This window comes from Pinus tabuliformis, chromosome 2_1, assembly GCF_031772625.1.
Source record: "Pinus tabuliformis cultivar Carrire ecotype Pingquan chromosome 2_1, CPIR1, whole genome shotgun sequence".
NCBI lineage: Eukaryota > Viridiplantae > Streptophyta > Pinopsida > Pinales > Pinaceae > Pinus > Pinus tabuliformis.
The window spans coordinates 270,897,790-270,903,399 of NC_142299.1; the positions used below are offsets into that span (position 1 = coordinate 270,897,790).

General features: G+C 38.0%; 2 pseudogenes; both read right to left on the reverse strand.

Moving 5' to 3' along the window:
* Positions 1 to 2,053: 2,053 nt before the first annotated feature.
* LOC149199803 (zinc finger CCCH domain-containing protein 20-like) lies at positions 2,054 to 3,230 on the reverse strand (annotated as a pseudogene).
* Positions 3,231 to 3,499: 269 nt separating this feature from the next.
* Positions 3,500 to 5,030, reverse strand: LOC149199804 (UDP-glycosyltransferase 89B2 pseudogene; annotated as a pseudogene).
* Between the last annotated feature and the right edge of the window lie 580 nt (positions 5,031 to 5,610).

The window sequence follows — 5,610 nt, forward strand, 5'->3', positions numbered from 1 at the left end:
TAGTAAATTATTAAGAGTATTTTTTCATCATTTTGGAACTGGCTTTGTCCCCTGTATAAACGTCTTCAGTGTAAACTTCAATCAAATTAAAACATTTTCCCAGATTTTATTTTGATGCAATAGTAAATTATTAAGATTATTTTTTCATCATTTTGGAACTGGCTTTGTCCCGTGTTTTTCCTTCTAGTAATAATCTATGCTGCCAGCATTGGTGACGATATCCTACTCGTAAACAACCAAAAAAGACTTACCTGGAACCATAGTGATGCCCCTTTTTATTAGGTTATATGCAACGTATTTTGTTCTCTATATATGTGCTGGAAAGAAATGTCTTGGAAGCAGCTTACCAATGACCTGATGTGTGTCATCCAGTTTGATAAAATTGGAGGGTTAAAATATGTATAATCCTTTGCCTAGTCTATAATACCCTTTCAATCCCCATAAATTTGAAAATGTTCCAGATCCAACCATTTTTCCAGTAAAATGATGCCCCATAGAACAATGATCTAGGCCCTTCTATTTGTCCCCATACTTCCTCCCACCATTAGTGATATAAATGGCCAATTTCTATTATGATGTATGCTCCACAACCACATTTCCTCTGTTGATAGGCCCCATAAAAAAAAAAAACATCCGGGAAATTTCTGTTAATATTCTTGACTTTCGGCATTCTTTTCTATGTGCTTTTTATCCTGATTCCACATTCTTAGTAGTATGCCACATATTTTAGAGTGGCTTTTCTACCACTGGCTCTTTCATCTCAAATATTTTAGAGTTTTTGAACATCCAAATAGTCCATATAATGAAGAATGGAAGGTAACAATGTGTAGTACTGTTTTTTATCCAATGTCCCATACACTTTACTAGTGTTGTCTGAACCTTCAGCGTGCCAATGTTTAGAGAGTCCAACACTCCATCCCATACCACCCTGGCAGAAAAACATCTTAATAGCAGATGATTTGTATCCTCAACTTCCATTCTGCACGTGTGATAAATATTGGGACTGTTGAAACCCCTATGTTGTAATTGGTCCCATGTAAACTAGAGATATCATAGAGTAAACATTCTAAACTTCTATGGTACAATGACTTTGATAGCCATGTCGATGATCAGCTCACTAACTCCTTTGATTAGGGACGCTAGTTCTGCTAAATTCTCATGGCAAAGCTTTTCATTTATTTATAATTGCTTATTTGATTTTGATTGTAAATTCTAACACATTTTGGAATTTGATAGGCAATAACAGAGTCAAACAATTAACCTAACCACTCTATGTGAATATTCCAGAAAACTGCAAATTTTGAGACTTTGATACAAAATCTAACACAATACTATTGTAATCGACAATGAGGAAAACATAGATCATAAAAAAATTATGTGAAAATCTACTATCCCCCACACACCATCTTCCTGGGTCCATCAAATAGAAATTCATTCATGTCACAGGTCCAATTTGATGTAACAATGAATGAATAAACATCTTCAGTGTAAACTTCAATCAAATTAAAACATTTTCCCAGATTTGATTTTGATGCAATAGTAAATGATTAAGAGTATTTAGTTGTGGACATTCACATAATTTCATGGTTGTCACACTGAGCCATACTGAAAAAGCTTTGCAGAGAAGTAATGAACAAACACTAGGAATCTGAAATATTTTTTAGGCCATATGTACAGTAAGCTTAAGATTAACTTCACTGATACACACCATCTTTTTTTTTTAAAGGGACAATTTCATATCAAAATCAGCCAATACCATAAAGAGAACATAACAAATTAAACTCAGATTTATAAACATTATTATATGATGGACATGACTGTCCATCTAGACTGTAATTTACATAAATCAAGGCAACCTCATATATATACGCCATGACATGGTGCAAGAACTATGGTCTCTTTTGTTTCCATAGCCTCAACCATGTAAGGTCAAGCAAGTCTTCTAGTTAAATATTTTGACCAACACAGGCCAACTTTGATGAAAGCATATCATACCAACCTATAAAATTGGTTAAGGTTTTATTCTACAAAGCTATGCTTTGAAATGTTATCATTAACTACCATGGCTGCAATTTAAACATTCTAGCAACGACTGGAAATCTTCAGCTGAAACTCTACAATCCCTGTAAATCACATCATAGTCCACATAAAAGAAGTTATGGCACTGTTGTGTTAAAGACTGTAAATCTTTGAACATGAACTGAGGCCAGCAAAGGCATAATATATTTATCAAATATGAACATAGATCCATTTAACTTAGTTCTGATAGATATCAGTATTTAGATGAATCTATGCAAATTTAACTTATTATTTCTCAACAAACCAATGGAAATTCAAAAAGTAATATACCTTTTTTAATTCCTTAAAAATATGCCCAGATTCAGTTTTTGATGGCTCCTCAACTAGCTCGCTAACCCATGTGATATCTAGCTGATTGGAAGAAGATGTATCATATTCCTTTTATACTTGGTCTTTCCAGAACTTTCTGTAGATCTCAACTCTTAGCTTCTTTCCTGATTCCAATGGGTGATGCCCACAAAGAACAAAACTTTCAGATGAATACTCATCATCCTCCTTAACATAATTTTGGGAAAGAGATTGATTTATTTTGTAAAATTCATCTTGTCGATTCACAGTTTTAAAAGTAGTAACTACATCTCCCACATCACAACCTGGGGATCCCAAGCTGGAACTAGGAAAAGATCCTGATGAAACAGATCTTGAGCTTGGAGAAAGAGAATTATACTTTAATGGAGTATCTATGTATAAGGACTTCAGTAGCATCTGTGTTGCATGAACACCTCTAGGGCTCCTAACAACATCCTGACTAGTAGAATTATAAATATCTAGTATAACAATGTTGGTAGGGGGAGACCTACTACCAGGAGTAATACTGTAATTCTTCTGATCCTTCATTTTAGGAAAACTTGGCATTGTTGGCAAATGGATATCTTCATCCCTGTGTGCAAAGAAACGTACCCTTCTATTACAATTCACACCATCCTTACAATGCTTTGTTCGGTATCTGTAAGGATGCAACCAGCTTTCAAACAAACCATGAGAAAGTTCACAAGCTATAATCCATGGATTACTACAATAGAAAAACCCATCTAAATATCTAAAATCTCAAATCATGTGAATCCAAAGGCTTCCATAACTAAAATTAAAATTAAATATTCTTTATGTGTGGGGAGACTGTTTTGAAAAAGAAACTCACGCAATCAACCCATTTAGAACCTTGGTAGTCGATACAGTGTTGTTTCATGATAAACATTCAGGAAAAAGTAGCATCAACATTCCACCATTTTCCTATGCAATGTGACCATGAGTGATAACCAATATTTAGTTGATCAATTGATGTTGCAGACTTCCCTAGAAAATCCAATGCTTGAGTTCTGGAGATCAGATTCTATCCACAGATTCTACTAGTGGTAATTGCCAATGATATTCAGATACATGGGCACAGAGTCAGAGTTCCCAAATGTGAAGCAGTAAATTGTTATGTTATTCTGCACACCTGCAATCTCCTTTGGCACTGGATACAGTGCCTGGTGGCTTTCGATCCTAACACGAGCGAAACGATCAGCTTTTTAAGCTCACTTACACAGTCTTCCATGTTTTTGTAGGAGGATCCCCCTTCTTGCACTGTTGTTCTAGCCTCCTTGCTTAGCTCCTCTGCTCTTTTCATTTCTTCTCCTTCTCTTCCCAACAGTCATTTAACTGCAATTCTCAAGTCATCTATGTTGGGTACTGTGGTGGTGCCCTCACATAACCTGACTCCAACCTTAAGATAATCAACCAATAACAGAGCATCTATGTATTGATCTGCAGTCATAGGCCATGTTATCACTGGGATTCCTAGTATGATGCTCTCCAAGGTAGAATTCCACCCACAGTGGGTAAGAAAAACCCCAACAGAAGGGTGTGAGAGGATCAAGAGTTGTGGTGCCCAACCTTTAATTATCAGACCTCTTCCCCTCATTCTCTCTTCAAAACCTTGTGGAATAGCACCATATTCATCAGCAGGCATACCATTTGGAGGATCCCTGATGACCAATATGAAGGACTCTTCACTTGCCTCGAGCCCTGCTGCCATCTCCTGGATTTGTTTATTTGAAAGGCAGGCCTGGCTGCCAAAGAAAATATAAATTACAGACTTCTCTTTCCGAGAGTCAAGCCATTGAAGACATACCGAGTCATCGATTGAAGGGGGTTTCCCTCTTTCAATCATGCTTCTTCCCTACTTGGCCTCGAACACAATAGGAGGAAGTAGAGGACCCACAGACCAAACAGGCCTACCTGAAACTCTCTACACATGGTCTATGTAAATAGCTTCTAAATCATAGAAGGTGTTGATAATAGTACCCCAACTTTTTACATTCAAATTCATGGAGCATCTCATGAATTCAGAGACAGGATCGGACCTCTTATAGGCATGAGATTTGATACCTTGGAAAACTAACAGGATGAGGAACTTCAGGAATATGGACTGTATCATTATCTGATGATACTTGTTCATGTGGCATGTATTTCCACAAAGAATAGATGACAGAAACAACAAAAGCACTGGATGGGTGATACACTATCCTGGGTATACCGAGCTTGGCAGCTGTGTTCTGAGTCCATCCGAGGAAGAAATCGTTGATAATGCAAACAGGAGGGCCGAACTCATAATCTGAGCTCTTCTTTTGCTGTTGGAACCAGTCTTCTATTGGATGAGCAAGCTCCTTTAAGGAATCCATAAAGAGTGGTATGAGATGATAAGGAAGTTGCACCGTGTTTTCACATCCCGGAGGTAGCCCTTCAGTGGGAGGGAGGGGAATGATAAGAGATTGAATCTGGAGGCCCTGGGATGAAGCTCTCTGCAAAAGAGGACTCAAGAGGGATTGATTTCGAGGAGTTGTGAGGACCGTTATAGAGAGGCCATGGGATGCAAGGGTGTGGGTGAGGTCAAGCAAGGAAGTCATATGGCCCTGTGTTGGGAATGGGAATACAAGAATGTGAGGCCTTTTCTCCATGTTCTCTGCCATTGCAGTCTTGTCAAGTTCGTTTTAAGATTTGGGCTCCATTTTGGGTTTCAGAGTAGTTATAGTCGATGGAAAACCAGAGGAGAAGGTGGGCCTCTCACTGAGTGAAAAAAAACAATCAATTGAGCTTGCTCAATCAGTAATGAAAAGAGTATTAACAGGTTTTGTGATTAAGAATATCATATTAAGAGCAGGATAAGCAAGAATAATTGGGGATTTTCAAAACAGGGGAGCCATGGATTGGACTGAGGTTTACAATATCATAACCGAGGACCCCATCTACGAAGGTCCCATCGGCATAAGAGTAGCAGTATTGGTAGAGGTGTTTGCTATTACAGGTTGTGGGAACTAGAAGATTATTTGGTGTCTTTTGTGCAGACAGATGAGTTGTAGGGGATAGGTCGGTAAGAGGTGGAAAGAATGGGGTTGAATGTGGAACCATGAGCTGATAAGGGATTGCATTCCAGCCATGACATCTCGCTGCCTATATTGACCACCATTTCTTGTTTTTGAGGTGGGTTTCCCTCAATAATGCCTGCTGAACATGGAAATAACCCTGCAACTCGACACAGGGAAGGACTTA